This window comes from Vulpes lagopus, chromosome 2 (genome assembly GCF_018345385.1).
Source record: "Vulpes lagopus strain Blue_001 chromosome 2, ASM1834538v1, whole genome shotgun sequence".
NCBI lineage: Eukaryota > Metazoa > Chordata > Mammalia > Carnivora > Canidae > Vulpes > Vulpes lagopus.
This window is the reverse complement of record NC_054825.1, coordinates 155,083,061-155,103,114: the sequence shown is the minus strand read 5'-3', so window position 1 is coordinate 155,103,114 and position 20,054 is coordinate 155,083,061. Positions and strand designations below refer to the sequence as shown.

At 52.6% G+C, this 20,054-nt stretch overlaps 1 long non-coding RNA gene across 3 annotated transcripts; it reads left to right on the top strand.

Annotated features, from left to right (window-relative positions):
• Positions 1–1,777: 1,777 nt before the first annotated feature.
• On the top strand, positions 1,778–19,644 carry LOC121480030. 3 transcript variants are annotated; one of them, XR_005984874.1, is made up of 6 exons: positions 1,779–2,167; positions 10,496–10,646; positions 10,846–11,083; positions 11,329–11,416; positions 12,225–12,355; positions 17,760–19,644. It is a non-coding gene; the product is annotated as an uncharacterized LOC121480030 (long non-coding RNA). The 3 variants fall into 3 exon arrangements; XR_005984877.1 differs by lacking the exon at positions 10,496–10,646 and having other exon boundaries at positions 1,778–2,167; XR_005984876.1 differs by lacking the exons at positions 10,496–10,646; positions 10,846–11,083 and having other exon boundaries at positions 1,805–2,167.
• Positions 19,645–20,054: the final 410 nt, after the last annotated feature.

Below are 20,054 nucleotides of genomic sequence, written 5' to 3'. Positions count from 1 at the left end.
CCCTCCTGGGAGGTCTGTTTACTCCCCTTGCTTTGAAACTGAAAGGCTTGTTCTAGAAACACAGAGGTTCCCAAATGGTTTGACATTCAGTGCTGCATATGGCAGCATCCTCGGCCAGGGAGTTGTAGACCTTTCTGGTGCCCAGGGACAGCTGTTGGAGGCCCGGGGAAGGTCTGGAGACCTCTGAGGTAAACACAGAGCCAGACGGCCTCATACAGACTATGTAGTTCTCGGGAGTATCGTTGACTGTGCTTTGAAGGGCACTTCAGTGCACAACTCGCACAACTGTCCAGCAGTCCTGCCAGGTATTCATTGCCTTCATTTGCTCTCATGGAGCAAAATGGGGTGGATGAGACTATTGTTGTTCAGCTTATCCTGGTCTCCAGGCGCCTTTCCCGGATGAGGAGCCACGTGTTGGAGCGAGGGGGAAGCACATCCTTTCCACACACATCACATAACGGACCTACTTAGTTCAGAGATCCAGTTTTAAAATGCTTTGCTGTTTTGTGTTTCTATTACAGAGGAGAATAAAATTTATGTGTTGAAGTTCTGAGCAGGGAGGGACGGATGCAAGGCCGGTTGAGTTCCATGAGCGCCCCCTGGTGACATGCCCTGAGTGACCCCGAATGTGGGCCCACCTGTGGTTTGATAGGCTTGTTACCTCACCTGCAGAAGGGACATGCTGATGTAATGAGGGTCCCTCACCTGTTGTGTTGAATAGACAGGGAGATGAGCCCGGATCTGACCTAATGGGGGGATAGGGCCTCCCTGAGTCAGAGCTGTTCTGCAGGCCTGGAGGTCGGATGCATGTGCTGAGGGGCCCACGGACAAGCCATGGGGCCAGGACCCAGGGCGGACTCTGGGAGCGGAGGGTGAGGACGTAGCTTCTGTCGACATCCTGGGAGAGCTCCGAGGCAGCCCTGTGGTCAGTGGGCCTGCAGCTTGGCCATCTTGGAACCCTGGCAGAAGACCCCCCCCCCCCCCCGCCCCACTGGGCGTGCTGGAGCCACAGACACACTGAGCTGACAGGGTGTCCAGTGCTGGGCCCCTGTGCTTGTGGAAGCTTGTTAGGCAGCAGTAGAAACAGATTCAGGGAGAAGCCCTGTGCTGTCAGACCAGACGTCTGCCCCGGGAGGCAGAATACAAGACAATAGGACAGTCTGGGGACCCAGGGGTAGAACTGGGGGTCTGCCCTGCTAAGGGCCCACCGTGCTCCTGGTCTCCACTCACCTGCTGACCCCCGAGGAGGCCCCTTTGGCAGCAAGCTGGCCGCGTGGGCAGGCCCTCTGGCGGAGGACAGGGGGTGTCGCTGTGGTCACCTGATGTCCTGGTATCCAGATGCCATCTCGCTGTGATTAAGTCCCAGGAGGCCCTGCCTGTGTCTGTAGCTGCAGAGAGGCCTAGCGGTGGACACGGCTCCTCTGTCACCCACAACTATTTGACTTTGTGGGGCTCTGGGGGGCAACACAAAGTAGCAGGTGGAATTTAGGCCTGTTCTTTGACCTGGGTCTGGTGTGGGGGGCCAGCCATCTCAGCCCCCATACCCACTCCCCTGCAAAGGCACTGCCCACAGGAGGCCTCTCCTCCCTCGCCTTGACAGACTTCCCTGTGCCCTTGCTTCCCTTGTCCCTCCAACAGACGCTTCTCCCTGCAGGACGACATGATGGGCACAGCGGCCTTGGCAGCCTTGCCTACGCAGTGAGGTGAGCACATGAGGAGTCGGGAAGGTTCTGACTACCCCATGGCTGTGCTGTGTGGACACCATGGGAGGAGCCCCTGCCTTCTGGCAGAGGTTTGCCCAACTCCGTTATAGCTAACACAGCCCAGTGGCAGCCACCCTGCAGTGTGTACGGACAGGCTCTGGAGCTACGTGCCAAGGACACGTGTCCAGCAGTCAGGGCCCAAGGCCGCGTCCACTAGCACCCCCGAGGCAGAGCAGGGAGCCAGGCCTTAGGCGGCAGCCAGTCTCTCCCCACCTGGAGGGGCTGGGTGAGCGCAGGTGGTGGAGGAGTCGGAGGCCTGCCCACACCCTGCAGGAGCCCCCGCAGCAGCTGCAGCAGCTCAGAGGTGCGGAGGTGCACAGCCAGAGCGCCCCAGGCACCTGGGGGAGAGACTGGCAAGGAGACTGCGGTGGTTCTTCTGGAAAGCTCACAGAGCTGGGAGCCGGGTGAGTGTCTCGGAGTTTGGGGTCTGTCTCCCTCCACCACCACCCTGAGGCCTGGTGGAGGCTGTGATCCAGATAAGCACTGCTGTGGACAGTCCCTCCTGACAGCCACCTATGGACAGTCCCTCCTGACAGCCATGTTGCTGACGGTGGGAGGTCAAGGGATGGGGGTGCCAGCTTCCCAGTGAAATCACCGGGCTGGGGGGCCTCAGGTCCAGCTGTGTCCCGGCCCCCAGACACCGCTCACCCCTCCCCAGGCTTGGGCCAGGCCCTCCTTGGGGCCCTTCACCTGTGTGGCTCCCCCTCCTAGAGGGGGCCCGAGCTCCCCGCTCCCTGTCCCCCGAGCCTCAGGCCCCCTCCAGCTCCTATGTGCACTGCCTGTGCCTCTGACATGGGGTGGGTCATGTTCACATGGTCGCCGTGCCCCAGGTGGAGGGTACAGGGGTGAGGGTGTGGCTGCCTTCCTGCCTGGCCCACCACGGGAGCCAAATGAACAAAGCTCCCCCCACACACACACCCATATGAGTACCTACGGAAGCCTCACCGCTAGGGCGACTCCATGTCTCCTGCTCGGGGCTCCTGCCTTCCCTGGACCCTGGGTCATGGACCCCACCCCGCGGCCCTGCTTCTGCTCTTCCTTCCTGCTCCCCTCAATTCCCACCCTCTGCCTCTCTCTGGATCCTACTCTCCAGTCACTGGTACTACTCCTGCACTTCCCAATGGGGAAACTGAGGCCTGGGCAGGGCCCCACTCTGAGCCATGTAGGTGGCAGCAGAACCGGGAGGACCTCGGTCAAGACACTGCAGGGGAGGCTGTGGTATGTGCCAGCCTCCCTGTGAGTCCCTCTCAGGAGGCTCCTGTGGGACCACTGGCCATGAGGGGCTCTGGGCAATCCCAGCACACCTAGAAGGGGTAGGCCAGGCATTTGGGCAGCAGGGGCTCTGAGTCTGGTCCCTCCTCTCCACGGAGGGTGCAGCTGGGGGCGTGCTTTCCCAGGGCCCTCCTCGTCCGATGAAACCAGACTGCCATGTTTCCAGGACGGATCACTGCACCCCAATAGCCCTGACCCCCCTCGTTGGCCTGGGACTGCGGACAAGCCACAGGATTCGCTGAGCCTCAACTTTACTGTCTGTATGGTGGGGACGGTAACAACCCCACGTTCAGGGATTACTGAACCTGAAATGAGGTGCTACTTGCAAGGTGCTTCACAAAAGATCAGCCTCAGAGGAAGTGCTCACCGACTGGAACAAGTAGACACTTTCTGGTGCTCTGACAATCCTCGCTGGTGGTCACTGTGGGCGCGGGCATTGAGCTGCATGCGTAAGTCCCATGGATTAGGTAGCTTTGTCTTCATCCTTCTGGCAAGGACGCTGGCCTGGAGGCATTCCCCACACCAAGCAGGGCAGCCACGGTCCGACTCCTGTTCCAGAAGACCTGCAGGTGCCTGGCCAAAGAGGGGGAGCTAAGTGGCCCAGCAGCGGAGATGGACCGGGCTGGAGGGAGAGATGGAGGAAGGTCCCAGAGCCCCTGTGGTGGATGGCAGGGGGGTGCGGTGGCGTGGGAGTGGGCAGGCAGGCCTGGTGCTGGATATGTGTGTTTGAGAGCGGCTCAGAGGCTTGAGGGCAAAGACCTGCTGCAGGCGGTTCTAGGCACAAAGGTGGCATGGCCTGGTGCCCTGCGGCCCCGTCCATGTGGACCCTGTCCCTGTAGACGGGCTGAGTGCTCGCCGCCTGGAACTGCTGGCTGGCTGCTGTCACATGCCTCTCTTGTCCAGGCCTGGCTTTGGGTTTCAAGTCTTGGGGTGAAGCCAGGTGCGTTCCCAGGACAAATGGGGACAGAGGAGATATGAGGTGCGGAGGTGCACAGCCAGACTGGACTGTCCCTGCCCCTCTGGAGCCCCGGCTTCCTACCCCAGGTCTGTGGGCCTCGCCTATGTTGGGAGGACCTGGGACCCCACAGACAGGGTGGTGGGGCTGTGAGGAGGGGGGGACCCTGGGAAGTGCCCCCAGGGCTCTGAGCTCAGCCTGCCCTGGGCCTAGTGCAGGGTGGAGGGCTGACCGCGTGGCCCCACCGCCCTCTGCTGGGCTCTAGGGGAACTACAGGGCCTCTCCAGCCCAGGCTGCCTCCTTGGAACCTTCCTGCAATCCTTCCTGCAGTCCGGGTTGCGTGTCTCCTGTCTTCTCTCAGCCACAAGCCTCTCAGGCCTCTGAGAGCGAGACTCACGGTCCCACCACCACCCCAGCAGAGAGCCTCATGTGTCCAGGGGCGTGGGGGACGTTCTGACATTAAACAATGCCCATGAGGAGGGTTCTGGAACGGGGCAGCTCAGAACAGCAGCGTGTCTCGTCCCGCGGTGCTGGAGGCTGGAGGGGTGAGACCAGGGTGTCCACAGGCTCCCCTGTGATGCCAGGGCCTTCTTCCCCTGTGTCTGTGTCTCCAGATCTCCCTCCTCAAGAGGCCTCCAGGGCTCACCCTGACCCAGCCTTATCTCATCTCAACTACTTACACCTGCAAAAATACCTGTTTCCCAAGAGAGTGACCCTCAGGGGTCACGGGGAGTTAAGACTTTGGTAGGTCTTTCTGGGGGAACACAATTCACCAGGACCGCCCAGGGAGCATCTTTGTACAAGTTAGAGATGCCGCCTCTCGCAGGTCGGCATGGCCACAGCAGCAGACCACAGGCTGGCACTGAGCCTCTCACTTGCCCTCGAGGCAGTGCCCTTGTGCAGTGGATAGCCCGCACAGCTGTGAGCAGCCCCGTCCCGGAACCTCTCGTGTATAACACCCACCCAGGTGGAACGTCCAGACCGGAATTTCAATTTCAAGCTGGGCCAGAAGGAGCTTTGGAGCCAAGGGTGGAGGCCAAGGCCAGGTCTGCAGCCGGTGAGACCATACAAGGTGCATTGTCGGCAGAGAAGTGAAGAACAATCACAAAGCTGAGCATGAATTGATCTGCTTTTTATTATCACCCTGTGCCACCTGCGCTAATGTAGCCCAAATCTTCCGTTGGTTTTAGTTCCAGACAACCAAGACGGAGATTTCAGACCAGCACATACTCCCTCTCTGGCTTTCCATGACTGCTGCGGCCTGGTGAGGGTTGTTCTGAGAACTGGGACGTCCGCATCCGTCATGAGGGCAGGAGGCCTCGGGACCGTTGGCGGCTGTGGCGCCACCGGATTGCACATCCTGGATACCCAGGGTATCCCACGTCCCTCCGGAAGCACAGCGACCACCAGGACAAAAGCAGACCTCAAGCTCCATCGAGTGCCCATCGTGTGAGACCGCTGGGAGTTTCTATTTGTGTTTAAACCTCCCGACAGTGAGGCGGACCCTTCTGTGCCCTGAATGTGGAGGTCACTACTAAACTGTGGTCAAATGGCAAAGAACAGGGGCGCCTGGGGGGAAGGGCTCCATTGGTGAAGCGTCTGCCTTCGGCTCAGGTCGTGACCTCAGGGTCTTGGGATCGAGTTCCGCATGGACCCCGGGATCACGCCCTGAGCCAAAAGCAGATGCTCAACCACTGAGCCACCCAGGTGTCTCGGTTCTTCCCCTTTGAAAAAAATACATTCAAGGGAGTTAGAGGTATTAATCTGTCAGTTTCTTCCTATTGTGTATATGTCTGTTTTTCACTGGCATGTAGGTCAGGAAAAGTTGACTGTCTGAGCTCTTTTAGGGCCGTGATAGTGGTTATGATTCATGTCATTTCGTGATTATAACTGAAACCAGCTTTGTGGCATAGTGGGGGGCAGTGCTAAATAATGAGCCCCTCCGGCATGCTGGGAGCGCTGCTGGGCTCAGCCCACACCGTTAACTGGAATCATCTCCACCAGCTTGGGGCCCAAGCCCGGCTCTGCCCAGAGCCCTCCACCCTCTGACCCATCTGTACACCTGCAGCTCAGTGTCTGCAAGGTGGACACAGGTGCACCGCTGGCCCTGACGCCGAATACAGGCTGATTCCGCGTTTGGTTCCCAGGACCCAAACAAGTTTCAGGAAGCTTTGCCCCCAGTGATGAAAGCTGCCCCGCTCAGGTGAGCTTATAAGCACCCCCGTGGTGCTGACTCGTGGTCAGTGCGGGGCCGGCGCACGTGGACATGGGGGGCCAGACTGTGGGCGGGAGTCCTGAGGGCAGGTGTGTCCCCTCCATGGGCCTCCCATGGACCCACAGACACTCGTCCTGGTGCCGCAGTCAGAAGGCGGCAGGCCGCGTCCTCACCACTGTACACACAGCACAGCTCTCTGCTGCTGTGTACGCAGCCTGGGTCCCACTCCTTGCCTTGGCCCAGTTTCCCCGCCTGTGATTGGATGGCTCTCCAGGTGCCCCTTCCCCTGCGGTGCTGTCGTTTGTGTGCCGGCTCTCATTGTCCAGCACCTGTTTCTCCGTGAGCGAGCCACTTACTCGCTCAGCCCTGGGGGCCAGGCACGGTCTCCTACAGATGAGGAACCCCAGGTGAGCTCACTGATAAGTTGCCTGTTTCCTTGGCCGTGAGCGTGGAGCTGGGGCTGGAACCTCAGTGCTTGCAGCACTCGCTGGCCGCTAGGTAGGTCACCAGTGTCCACTGGTGACACCGAAACATCGTGTGGCAGTGAGCCCACTAACCTTGGAGGTGTGCGTGCAGAGACGGGGTGATTTGTCAGGCAACTTGTGGAGGCTCAGATGGAGGGTCGGTGAACACCCCGTGTCAGTAGCAGCATCGTGTTAGTGTGGATCATGCGGACATATTAATGGTGGTGACTCTTCCAGTCCACAAGCGTGGAATGTCTTTCCAATGATTTGTATCTTTTTCAGTTTTTTTCATTGCTATTTTATAGTTTTCAGTATATAGGAACTTCCTTGGGTTAAATGTATTTCTGAGTATTTTATTCTTCTTTGATGCAATTGTAAACGGGATTCTTTTCTCTCTCTGTCTCTTTTTTTTTTTTTTTTTTTTTTTTTTGAGAGCACGTGCACACACGAGCAGGGCGAGGGGGGAGAGGGAGAAGGAGAGAGAGAATCGTAAACAGGTTCCACGCCCAGCTCAGAGCCCAACACAGGACTCAATCCCATGACCCTGAGATCATAACCTGAGCTAAAATCAAGAGTCAGATGTTTAACTGAGCTGCCCAGGTGCCCTGTGATTGTTTTCTTAATTTCTCTTTCCAATAGTCTATTATTAGTGTATAGAAGCGCAACATATCTTTGTGTATTTTGTATCTGGCAATATTACTGAATTCATTTATGAGTTCTTGAAATTTGGGAGGTGGAGTCTTTAGGGTTTTCTGTATATAATACCGTGTTTCTGCAAATTGTGGTAATTTGGCTTCTTCCTTTCCAATTCCAATGCTTTGTATTTCTTTTTCTTTCTTAAGTACACTGGCTAGGAGATTGTGTTTTTATATTTAAATGAATTTCTTTTTTGTTGACAACACGTAATTGGGTCTTGCTTTTTTATCCGTGTGACTCTTTTAATATGAACATTTAAAGCACTGATGTCTAATGTAGTTATCCATATGGCTGGATTTAGGTCTGCAGTATGGATATTGTTTTATTTTTCTTTATTGCTTTTTTACTTTTTATCCCTGTCTCCTTTTAGGGCAATAATTTTTGTGGTTTTAGCTTGTCTCTATGCTTATTTCATTATGTGGATCTCTTTTATTTACTTATTTGTTTTATTAGTTGCCCTAGGGTTTACACCGGTCACAACTTATGTTCAAATAATATTATATCACCTCATATATCATATATGAATCTTACAACAGTCAACCTGCATGTCCTTCACCCCTATATTTGTGTGTTGTTATCAAACATTTTAATCCTACATATGTTGTAAACCGGAAAATACCTTGTTGGGTTTTGCTTTAAGCAATCCATCTTCTTCCTTTAAGAAGATTTAAAAATGGGAAAATGTATTTTTTAAAAATTCCATTTATTTATTCAGGAGAGACACAGGCAGCAATGTAGGCAGAGAGAGAAGCAGGCTCCGTGCAGGGAGCCCAATGTGGGACTTGATCCTGGGACTGCAGGATCATGACCTGAGCTCAACCGCTGAGCCTCCCAGGCATCCCATGGGAAAATGTCTTTCAGATTTACCCACATATTTGCCAGTCTAGATGCTCTCCATTTCTTTTCTGGAGGAACACAATTTCCCCTAGTAGCATTCCCCTAGTTCTTGGAGCAATCCCTTTCATGTTTCTGGTAGTCAGGTCCACTGGTAGCTTAGCTTTTCTTTCATCATTCTTGAAAGATGTGTTCACTGAGTATGGAATTCTGGGGATATATATTTTTTCTCTCAGCACCTAAAAGTGATGTTACCTTGTGTCCTGGCCCTCATGGTTTCTGCATAAAAGGCCACTGTCCCTGTCCCCTTGTCTGTGTGCCTTTTCTTCTCTAGCTGTTTAGATTATGAGGTACCTTTGTGGGGTTTTCTTTATATTTCTTCTGTTTAGCATTTGCTGAGCTTCATGGATATTTGGATTTGCAATTTTCCTCAAATTTGGAAGTTTTCAAGCATAATTCTTCAAATATTTTTGTTTTTCCTCTCCTCCTGGGACTCCAATTACAAGTCTGTTGGACCACCCAATATGGTCCCACAGCTCACTAAAGTTCCAGGAGGGCTTTTTTAGGATTCTTTTTCCCTGTGTGCTTCATTTTGGTTATTCCCAATTGCTAGCTGTGAGGTCGCTGGTCTTTTCTTCTACAGAATCTCATTTGCACTCAATCCCATCCAGTTTATTTTTCACTTCAATGTCACATTCTTCATCTCTGCAACTTCTGACTTCCATCTTTTTCGTACTTTCCCTTTCTTTCCTCACGATGTTCACATTCTCCTTCATAGCCTTGAACACAGTTACAAGATTTTTAATGTAATTGTCTAGTATTTTCATCCATTAACACCATTATCTGTCACTTCTTGGTCTGTTTGTGTTGACTGCTATTTTTCCTGGTAGTGGGTCCTTCTTCTTGCTTCTCTGTATCTCCAGTCATTTGTGGATATTATAACTTTATGGTGCTATTCGGTGCTAGGTGGTGTTACATTATTTTACAGGAGATTGTGTTTTGTTCTGGCTGTAGTTACTTGCAGATGATTCCAATCATCTGAAATTTTGGAATTTTGAAATTTTTTTAAAAGATTTTATTTATTTATTCATGAGAGACACAGAGAGAGAGAGGCAGAGACATAAGCACAGGGAGAAGCAGGCTCCATGCAGGGAGCCCGATGTGGGACTCAATCCTACAACTCCAGGATCATGCCATGACCCAAAGGCAGGCGCTCAACCACTGAGCCACCCAGGCATCCCTCAATCCTTTAGAATTTTAAGATTTACTGCAGGAATTTCAGAGCAGTACTGGGTCTAGGGGTAACTTAGCCCTACCACTAGGCCCTCGTGAACACACTGAGCAGTATCCCAGGCATGGCAAGGACTATGGGAACATGGACTATTCCCAGCCTTATCTAAACTCCAGGAATTGTTGCCTACTACTTTGCAGGTTTCTTTCCTTGGTCTCAGAGAGTTTGCTCCCATATATGCGCAGGTACTCTGACCAAGACTCATTGGACCTTTCTGCAGATGTCTACAACTCCGTCTACAACACCGTCCCCTTCTGCATTCTGTCCTGAAATTTCTGACCTTCTCGGTGTCCCCAGAACCCAATATCTGCATCCTGCGCTCAGTGAGACCTCCGAGTCCTACTCTGCTGCTCAGATGACACCCCCAGGCAGCAAGTCAGGGCACCTGTGCGGATCGCCTGCCTTTCTACGTCTCAGTCCTGTGCTACCTGCTTTCCGATGCCTGGAAACTGTCATTTCAGACATTTTCCCAAGTGTTCTATTTTTGTATGGCCAGAGGGCAATTCCCATAGCATTTAATCCTTCACGGGCAGAAGTAGAAGTCATCCACTGAGTTCTTAATTTCAGTTATTATGGTTTTCAATTCTAAAATTTCTGTTTGATTGTTTTTAATGGTTTCCAGTTCTCTGAGAAGAATTTTCCATGTTCTTGTTGGACTTATTGAAGACATGAAATATGAAACTTAAGTATTTTCAAGTTCATGTCTGATAATCCCAGTATCAAGGCATTCTGCGGATCTGTCTTCAGGCTTATTTTTTCTCTTAATTTTTGGTCAATTATTGTCTTTTTTTATGCTTTCCTAAATATGGTTGAGTGCCAGAACTTTGCGGTGTAAAAACTATGAAGACAGCTAGAGACTTTGGATTTTTTTCTCATACAGAGAAGATTTACTTCTGCTTCTAGCAGGCAGTTAGGAAGGGAAGGGTCACCTTATTCACACAAGACACTGAGTGGCCTTTTGTCCTCGTGATTGATGGCCTGCTCTCCATCTGCCCTTTCTGTTAGGGTGTATCCCTCCGGGGACCCAGCCAAGAGCCTGGAGTGTTGGAGGTCCACCCCTCCTCGGCCACCTGTGAATGACACTTGTCCCCAGGTCCATGCAGCTACCAACAGTGCACTCCACAGACTCTGCAGAAGCAGCATTTTTAACTGGCAGGTACATTCCTTGAGGGGAAGATGTACCAGATGTTGAGCTCCCTACCCTGGGCTTTCCCTCCTTCTGCAATGCTGTTGAGAGATGCTTGTTTGGACTGGGTCATCTCTTCTAGTCATTCTTGGTTCAAGGGTTAGTTCAAGACAACTGTTCACTGGTTCACTATTATGGGAAATAAAACTCAGCCCTAATTTCTTCCTAGCAATACTTCTGGAGCCTGAGAGGGCAGAGGCTGTGCCCAGTGGTGAGACCCACATAACTGGAAACTCCCCTGCAGCTGAGGCTTACTCTGAGCTCCTGAACGCCAAGGCTGGAAATGTGAACAGACCTCTCCCCACCTCTTCCTGAAGCCAGACAGCAGGATCCTTGAACCACAACAACTTTTCACAGAAGAGGTTGACTGCTATGACATATGCAGCCACCTTGTTAGGGTACAGTAGGTATGATCCTAAGCTTAGGGACACAGTTATCCTATTAATATCCAGGAAAAATCATTCAGGTGGCAGTTGCTGGCAAATCCAGGCTCTAGGAGTTGGATTTTCTGAGGGTATATCATGGAAATCGAGTCCAAATGTCTGTATTAAACTCCGGACCCATTTCGTCAGTCACCCCTGGAGACCTCCTTAGATGTCCACTAGCACCTTGGTCTTGAGGGCCCAGGCTAAACTTCCTGTCTTTCCCCTAGATCCCTGATTTTCAGAGAAACACTTCTGAAAGGACACAGATGATACTGTTTTCGCAGGGGCCACATCTGGGGAGTTGGAGAACAGAAGGTGGGGGTCGCTTTTGCTTTGTATCTTTTGCTCCTCTGTGGTCTTGAAAATAAATTTAAACTATGAATTGGGTTAAATAAAATAAAATAAAACAAACCTGTCTCCCCCATGCTCCCCATCATGGCCATCAAGGTGAGAAGCCCTGGAGCCTCCCTGATGTTCCATCCCAGCCATCCCAGCTCACCTGGGGCCTGACCCCCTGCAACCCCACCTGCAGCTGCCCTGGGGACCTCCCGCCTGCCCCCCTCCTGCCCACCCCCACCCCAGTCCAGCTCCACTCCTGCCCTCTTCCTAATTGTCCCGAGTGTGTGCCTGCTCGGTAGAGCGGTGACAGCACCCCATCCCCATTCCCGGGTTAAAGTCCCAAGTCCAAACATAGAACAGAAACTCCTCCCAACCTGAACCCAGGCCAGCTGGCTGTCAGAGGGTCCATTGGCAGAGATGTCAGCTCTAGTCATGATGAAAAACACAAACTGCCACTGCCAGGGAGCCTGCTACGGTGCCTTATGGAGGTCAGCCTCTGGGCACTGCTGGTGCGAGGGAGGGAACGGATCTGATGGGCAAGCAGACTACCAGTGCACCAGCCCAGGTTCAAATCTGGTGGCCCCCAGACATCTCTTGTAGCTGCTTTGGGAAAGCCGGGTTCCCAGCAGGCCTCAGAGAGGGTTGCCCATCCCAGGTTGTCCGGCTGCGTCCCTCTTCTCTGCAGCAGGGAGAGGTGGGAAACACTGACCTTGTGTGAGCTGAGGGAGGACACACACGGTGGCAGTATTCTAGCTCACTGCTTGCTCCAACTCTCCTGATGCAGGTTCCACCGGATTCCTCACCCAAGAGCAAGGCTTCTGGTAGAGACATGACCAGCTGTCCTCCAAAACTGGACATGGCCACCCAGCCAGCCTCCCTGGCATTGCATGTGACCCTCACCATGGCCACAGGATAGTGAGTAGACGTGCTGAATGTTACTCCTGGGAGAGGGTGCCCTCCTGTCTTTCCGTCACCTCTGTATTGGTTTTCTCAGGCTGCCATAACAAAGTACCACAGCCCAGGAGGCTTTAACACAGAGACTATTCAGAGACTATTCTGTCCTAGGGCCCGGGGGCCAGCAGGCTGAGGTCTGGGTGTAGGCAGGCCATCTCCTCCAGGCCTCTCTCACGGCAGGTGGACACTGCCCTCCCCGGGTCCTCACACAGTTGTCCCTCTGTCCCTTGCGTGTCTGCGCCCTGACCTCTGCTCAGTCATACTGGTTGAGGGCTCACCCTAATGACCCAATGAGAACCAACCTTTACCATCTGTGAAGACCCTCCCCCCAAAGAGTCACATTCTGAAGCACCAGAGATCAGGGCTTTGACTAAAAAATGCTTTGAACTGAAAAAAAATGAAAACACACATCAAAACACGTGAGGTGCACCTAACGTGGTGCAAACCATGTCTGGTGCTCTGCAAACTGGTGAGGTGTTTGCAGTGTAGAGGGAACCGTGTTGACACGTCCATGGCTGCCCAGCAAGTGCCAGAGGCCATGTGATCAGCCCCAGTAAATGCCGACCCAGAACCCCCACCTGCTCAGCCCACCGTCCTCCTTCAGGAGCTCTTGCATGGGTCCAGCTGCCGGGTCCAGTGGGGACACCACGGGATCACCACTCCTTCCTTCAGGGCTTTGATGGCAGCCTTCATTCCTGCCAATTTGCCATCCTGGGGGAGCAGAAGGTCCAGGTGCTGCCATCTAGCCTCTCCTACCACGATGGTTAATCCAGATCCTCCTGGGCCACTGTGCATACCTGCTCCCAAAGGTCATGCTAAGTCCAACCCTACTTCTGCGTTGAGAGGAACAGGGAGGTAGTGGTGTCTTGGAAAGAACGAGGATCCTCCCGTGAGGCATCAGCCCAGGCGAAGTTATCAAAGGGCTTTAAAGCAGAAGAAGCTGCCTCCCTGGGCAGCAGAAGACGAGCTGCTTCTGCTGATGGGGGAGGCTCAGGGTGACTTGTGGGCTCAGGACTGCTGGTTTCATCTGGGTCCAACCACATTTTTCTCCCTTCCGAGTTTCTCCATCGTCAACTTTCAAGATCCCATTCCTTTCTGATCAATACCCTAACTTTTATGTGAGAAACTTGGCCAAAATTGAACTCAACTGTCGAAATTCAGCAACCCGCATAGATAAATGTGCTTGATTCCCATCAATATCAGTCTTGTGGCCACAAGAAATGATGACTTTGGGGGGCTGTCATGGAACCTCCCTGGTTCCCAGAAATGGCTTGAGCCAGGAATTAACACCTTTGAGCTTCTCATTGTTTCTGGGAAAGAGCTCAAGGGCGCTCATTCCTGCTGTGATGGCCAAGCACAGCTGCTGCTGCTCCAAGGCACATCCCGTTACCACCTCTTGCTTCCCCTTGGTGAGTACAGGTCTGCATCCTGGGACCAGTCCCAGAGTCAGTTCTCTACCCATTTGGATCCACGCAAGGGACAGAAACCACATAGTGATTCAGGGAGGAGGGGAGTTGAGTCTAAAGAAATATTAGGCTGTGATGAGGGCATAACAACGAGATGAATAGAACTTTCTAGAGGGAGCCTGATGGCTGGATAAACAAACTGTGGCTCATCACAGGGAAAACACGTGTGCCACATGGTTCTTGCGTGTACACCTGGGGAGAGCAGACTTGGGAGGGGTCCTGTTTCCCCAAGCCTGGGGCTCTGACATCGGCAGCAGCAGGTGGCTGCAGCCCAAGATGGCACTGGATTCTGCTGGTGGCCTGGCTGGAGGTGGTCCGTGGTCTCTGGGTTTGCCTTTGCTTTGACCAGGCAGCACATGGTCTCAAGTGTGGCGGGGGGGGGGGGATCATGTTGGGAGAGGCGCAGCCACATGGGTGCAGCAGAAGAGAGAAAACGTGGGATACAGCACGCGGCTGTCAGAGGCAGGGACCCCTTCTTCCTGCCCTGGCCTCTGGTGCTGCCTGCTGACATGCTGGGCCCCCTTACCCTGAAAAACAGAGACGTGGGTGGAGCCCAGGCTGTAGGAAGAGGTACTTCTGGGGACATGCTGGGGCTCAAGGGCAAGGAACACACCTGGCACGTGCCCCGGCGCAGAAGCCATGCCAGTGTTTATCAGCAGGTGAATGGGTACACAATCGTGGCATGTCTGTGCCTCGGGAAACACCACGAGGGCCTGGCTGGCATGTGCCCAGCACACGCCCATCGCAGAGGCATTTTACTGAGCAGGAGCAGCAAACTCAAAAGGGCACCAGCATGTGGCTGTGTTTATGGGAAAGACTCTAACAGGCAACGCGTCCGCCGGGTGGGGCTCCGGGGAGGAGAGTTCACCCCCACGGGGCACACAGAACTTTCTGGGATGATGGGAAATGTTCTCTATTTTTATAGTCACGCTGCTTAAGTGGCTGTACACATTTTTCAAGACTCCTAGGCTCTACACTAAAACCAGTGCATGTTATTCATGTAAGTTATGCCAGAATAAAGCTATTTTTTGAAAAGTTAGTGGAAAACTACGGCCTCTCAGTAAAAGCAGGACTGTTGGGAATTCAGTCCGCCCAGTGTTGGGGCAGGAACCCCACGCCCAGGGGCAGGCTGACAGGAGGAGAACACACAGGGGGCGGTGGGAGACACTGACATGTTGACTGTGGCGTCAGGACCAGTTGTTCACGTGAACACTGTGGAAGCTGTGCACATTCGTGTGGGCTTCCCTCCTGGGCTCCTGGGTGTGTAAACCGAGCTTTCCTGCCTCCTCCTCCCTTTGTGCGTTCAGCAATTTGGGCAACGATTCATTTCTGTGACTTTCTGGGGTTACAACATTTCCAGGTAGGGACTGAGCCCGAACAGGAATGAGCCTCCGGACACTGTAATGGGGAGTAGGGGGACTTTGTGCGCCTCCTCCAGGGGATGGGAAGGGAGGACCCCCACAACGTGTGACTGCATCCTGTTGGAAAAATAGGAGGCTTCTGTTCCATGGTCATCAGGACGTTAGGCGCAGGTGGTGGGAGGCAGCGATGCTGGGCGCCGCAGGGGCAGGCTCGGGGTTGTGCTGTTGTCACTGAGGCACCCCTGCCGTTTGCCCTTGGCTTTCGCTGCTGGAGCGGAGCGTCTGAAGCCTGCCTCTCCTAGGGGCTCCCAACAGCTGGCTTCTGGCCCTGATTTGAGAGGCACTGGCAGGAGCTCCGAAGCAGGTGGAGGGAAGATGCTCCTCTGGCTGTGACCCCTGGAGGTTGCTCTGCAGGTGGGGGGGCATCGCTGTGCTCCAGGACCCTGGGCTCCTGCATCCCACACCAACCCTGGAGTGGGGGAGGGAGCAGGTGGTCAGTCCCAAGCAGGAATAGTGGTAGCCCCTGGGCTCCTGGTTATCATTCCTTCCTGTTTGTTCCTCTATCTCTTCAGTAAACAAAGCCCCACAACAAAGGCACTACTGTCTCAGGAGGGATGTTCTGGCTCAGACCCTTCAGAACCTTCATCCCAGGTCCTCCCCTCTCCCAGCTCTTCTCCTCCTGCTACTTTCCCTGAGGGCAGATCTCTAGCTGTCTGCTCCCTTCAGTGACTGGAGCTGGCTGGCCTGGCCTTGCTAAAAAGAACTGTGGTTCCTTCCCAAGGGCCCTGGAGCCCTGAGCCCTCTGGTGGCCCTGAATGGGGGTGGGGGTGGGGCTTGTGCCTATAGGGCCCTCTCACCACTCCTGGCTCCCATGGCCCCACCCTCACTGTTAGGCCACCACACAGAAGATGCACAGACGTTGGGAAAGTGCGGAAACTGAGGATTTAAATAGGAACTGGCGTCTCATGACCTATTATGTCCAGAATGTAATAGAAAACCACTAGTTCACCCAAGACCCAGGCAAATCTCAACTTCACTGAGAGAAGACAATGAACAGAAGCTAAGACTTAGAGGACGCAGATGCTGGAATTATCTGGGAAGGATTTTATTTTTATTTCTTTTTAAAGATTTTATTTATTCATGAGAGACACAGAGGCAGAGACACAGGCAGAGGGAGAAGCTGGCTCCCTGCGGGGAGCCCGATGTGGGACTCAATCCCAGGATCCGGGGATCACAACCCGAGTCAAAGGCAGACACTCAACCACTGAGCCCCCCAGGCGTCCCTCCTCTTTCCTCTTGATGGGGTTCTGGGGCCATGGTTGTCCTCTGTCTGTGCTCGCAGCAAGGGACGTCGCATCCTCCAGCCGCCACGATTCCCGGTGGCTTGTTTGCTCTGCAGATAAGGGGTCCTCTGTCCCACCGCCTGAGTGTTCTGCTTCTGTGTCGGGTTCGGCTGTGATGTTTGGTGTGGGCTTCCTTGGCGTTATCCTGTTTATCCTCAACTCCTTGCATCTTCAAGTTTATGTCTTTTGCTAAATTTGGGGAATCTTTGCAGTGATTTCCTTGAAAAACCATGGCCCCAGAACCCCATCAAGAGGAAAGAGGAGGGACGCCTGGGGGGCTCAGTGGTTGAGTGTCTGCTTTTGACTCGGGTCGTGATCCCCGGATCCTGGGATTGAGTCCCACATCGGGCTCCCCGCAGGGAGCCAGCTTCTCCCTCTGCCTGTGACTCTGCCTCTCTCTGTGTCTCTCATGAATAAATAAATAAAATCTTTTTTTAAAAAAGATTACATGATAATAGTTTATACCTTTAAACCTGTGATTGGACTATTTTAAACATGGTTTAAAAAAATTTAAATGTAGATGTGAAGATCTTCCCAAATCTTAACCAACACGGAACATTCTTTATCAGTTTCCCAAGCACCTGAACTAGACACCAAGTAGCTAGGGTGGCCAGTGGGTACTGCATGGCTTGGGCCTTGCCTGCCTTCGGCTGCTCCTCGTCCACTACCCGGGCTGTCCTGTGTTGCGGGGAGGCACCAGGCCTTATCCCCACTAGCCACTTCTTGATAATGACTGCAAATAAATTGACAAACAGTTTAAGCTCAAGGACAGACGTGGGGTCATGTCCTTTCTCTGGGGCTCTTGTCTCCTCCATCTGTAAAATAAGAAGGCTGTACTGGACTGGAGTTCACCCAAAACAGGATTGGGATTCCCGGGGAACCTCGGAGGTGGGAGCAGATGGGTGCGCTAACAACCCACGGCGCGGCCCATGGAGGGACTTGCCGGCCAGGTGCAGCTTGACTCAGTTCATGAAGGAGGGGCTCCTCTACCTATTGTACCATTTCTACGTTCAGAAGGGGGAATTGTCCACAGAAGTGAGGTGGGGAAAGCAGAGCTGGGGTTCTCCGAGGCCAAGTGAAACCAGAACCACGCTTCTCTGCTTTTAAATGGAATTTATCAGTTTAATAATGTAACTGGGATCATCCAGTTAACAGGGGCGACACAGATAAAAAGAAGTGTATTCTTGCTTTACAGATGCCTTTCAAAATGTGACCCCTCCCAGGGATGACTGCACATCCTTCTGATAAAGTTGGAAGCAAGTGGAATGGTCAGTCGTCTGCTCGAGCAGTTCGGGGAGTACTGGGCTTGAGAAAACCTGACTTGCAGTGTGTTCCTCAGTCATCTGCTGCCATGGGGTGGCACAGCTCTCGGTGACAGCATCAGTCTGGACCCACGCCTCTGCCTTCACTCACAGTGCCTTTTTCCTTTTAAAAGTCTAGTCTTAAAAAAAAAAAAAAAGTCTAGTCTTGATTGTTCTCTTTGGTAAGGACTGGACTACAAGCCTGAGGTTACTCCTTTGGCCTAGAGCTTCTCCCAGCCTCCCCTTAATCACTCACATCAATAATAAAAACAATGAGCTGCCACTCGGACCTCCTACCCAAGAGCGTCCACTGCTCTTTCTAGTACCTTCTGTCTTCCAGTGTATTGGCTGGGTGGCTCCCTTTTGAATAGATATAATAGGCAAGCGGCAGGCTCCCCCTAACCATGAGTGTGCCAGCACCCACAGCCACTAGGAATTGCAAGCCAGCCTGCCAAGGTCAAGTCATCTCTGGAAAGAGCCATGCTGCTGAGGAAGAGAGCCACACATAAGTCACCTGTTGTCTTCCCTCTCCGGGGCCAGGCTAGAGGATCATGCAAGGTGCTCTCGCTGGCTCACATGCTCTTGTGCCAGCTGTGGTTGTGGGCCTTGTCCATTCTGGAAGATAAACACTCCCATGAACTGCCTCAGGTGTGTACATGCCTACACCATGGCCAGGCTTCCCCACCACGGGGATCTGTGCACTATCCAGAGACTGTCCGTGAGCATCGGGAAACCCCTTGAGCCCTGGGATCAGACTGTTCGGGGGTTTAGAGCTTGATTCCTCCACTTAATTGGTAACCTTTGTTCCTTTCTGAGCTGCTTCTCCTGGGTGAAATGCAGCAATCAGAGTATTCCTATCTTGTGGAGATCGGATAGGCTAAGTGTGCAGAGCACTTACTGCAGAAACAGGCACTCCACAAAGGGGCTACTTTGGTTGTCGGAATGTGGCTAAGCTCCTCTTGAATACCTACACATTTATTTCCTCAAACCATCAATCACTTATCCCGTAAACATTCACTAAGTGCCTAAGAACACACCAGTTGTGGAGCTGTGAGGGGGGCTGAGACGCATGGGAGACGATGGGGGGACCCCACACGGAGCAGGGCTCTGTGCTAAGTGCCAGGTATTGAGCAGATCAGCCCCAGCATCTGAATTTCGGGTTCACACATTCATTTAGCTAAGAGACATCACGGCCCATGGCAGCTCTTGTAGCTTTCTGGGCACCAGAATTTCTTTAGGAGTCAGTGTGCTCAGGAGAGAGCACCCGGGAGGCCCACTTTCCACTCCAGACTGTCCTGTGCTGAGACCCTGCTTCCTGCCTGCAGCAAGGGGTACCCACTTTCTCACCAGGAGCCTCGTGCCCTCTGCCTCGATGGTACTGAAAGCAATGGTGCCTGGCAAGATCATCCTGGCCTCTTCCTTAAGGGCTGTGTGGTTTTGGTCCTTATCCTGGGTCCTCCTGATTCGTCATGTTGATTTGTTTGTGTTGTCAGCCCCGTCACTCAGCCTGTCCTCTGACATCATGTTAGTACAGCACAAGTGACACACTTGCATAAAAATTTCAGGAAAAAAAAAATTTTTTCAGGAAAAAGTGGATATTCCTGGAAACGAAATTACTCAGAGGCCTCATGTTAAAGACATTCCACTGGGCTAATTTATTCTGTTTCCCACAGATCTGCAGCCATGAGTGACTCATCTTTAAAATAGCTCTAGAGGGATACCTAGGTAGCTCAGTAGTTGAGCATCTGCCTTCAGCTCAGGACGTGATCCCAGGGTCCTGGGATCGAGTCCCGCATCGGGCTCCCTAAGCCTGCTTGTCCCTCTGCCTGTATCTCTGCCTCTCTCTCTCTCATTTATAAATAAGTAACCTCTAAAAATAAATAAATAAATAAAATAGCTCTGGAGTTGTGCATCTAGAATAACTCAAGGAAAAAAAAAACCCTTGTCATGATCCTCACTGAAGCATCAGTCTTATAGCACAATCATTCCAGAACAATGAAAACTGAAGACGTAAGATGAAACCATAAGAATTTTACAATCATGCTGTGTGAACATTTTTACACTTCTGAGGGTGGAAGAGATATTTCTAAGCATGACATCAATGGCAAAAAGCATTAATAAAATGACTAACAAAATTAAAGCTTAAAACTTTTATATGACCAATGATTTCCCAAAATAGTGACATAAAT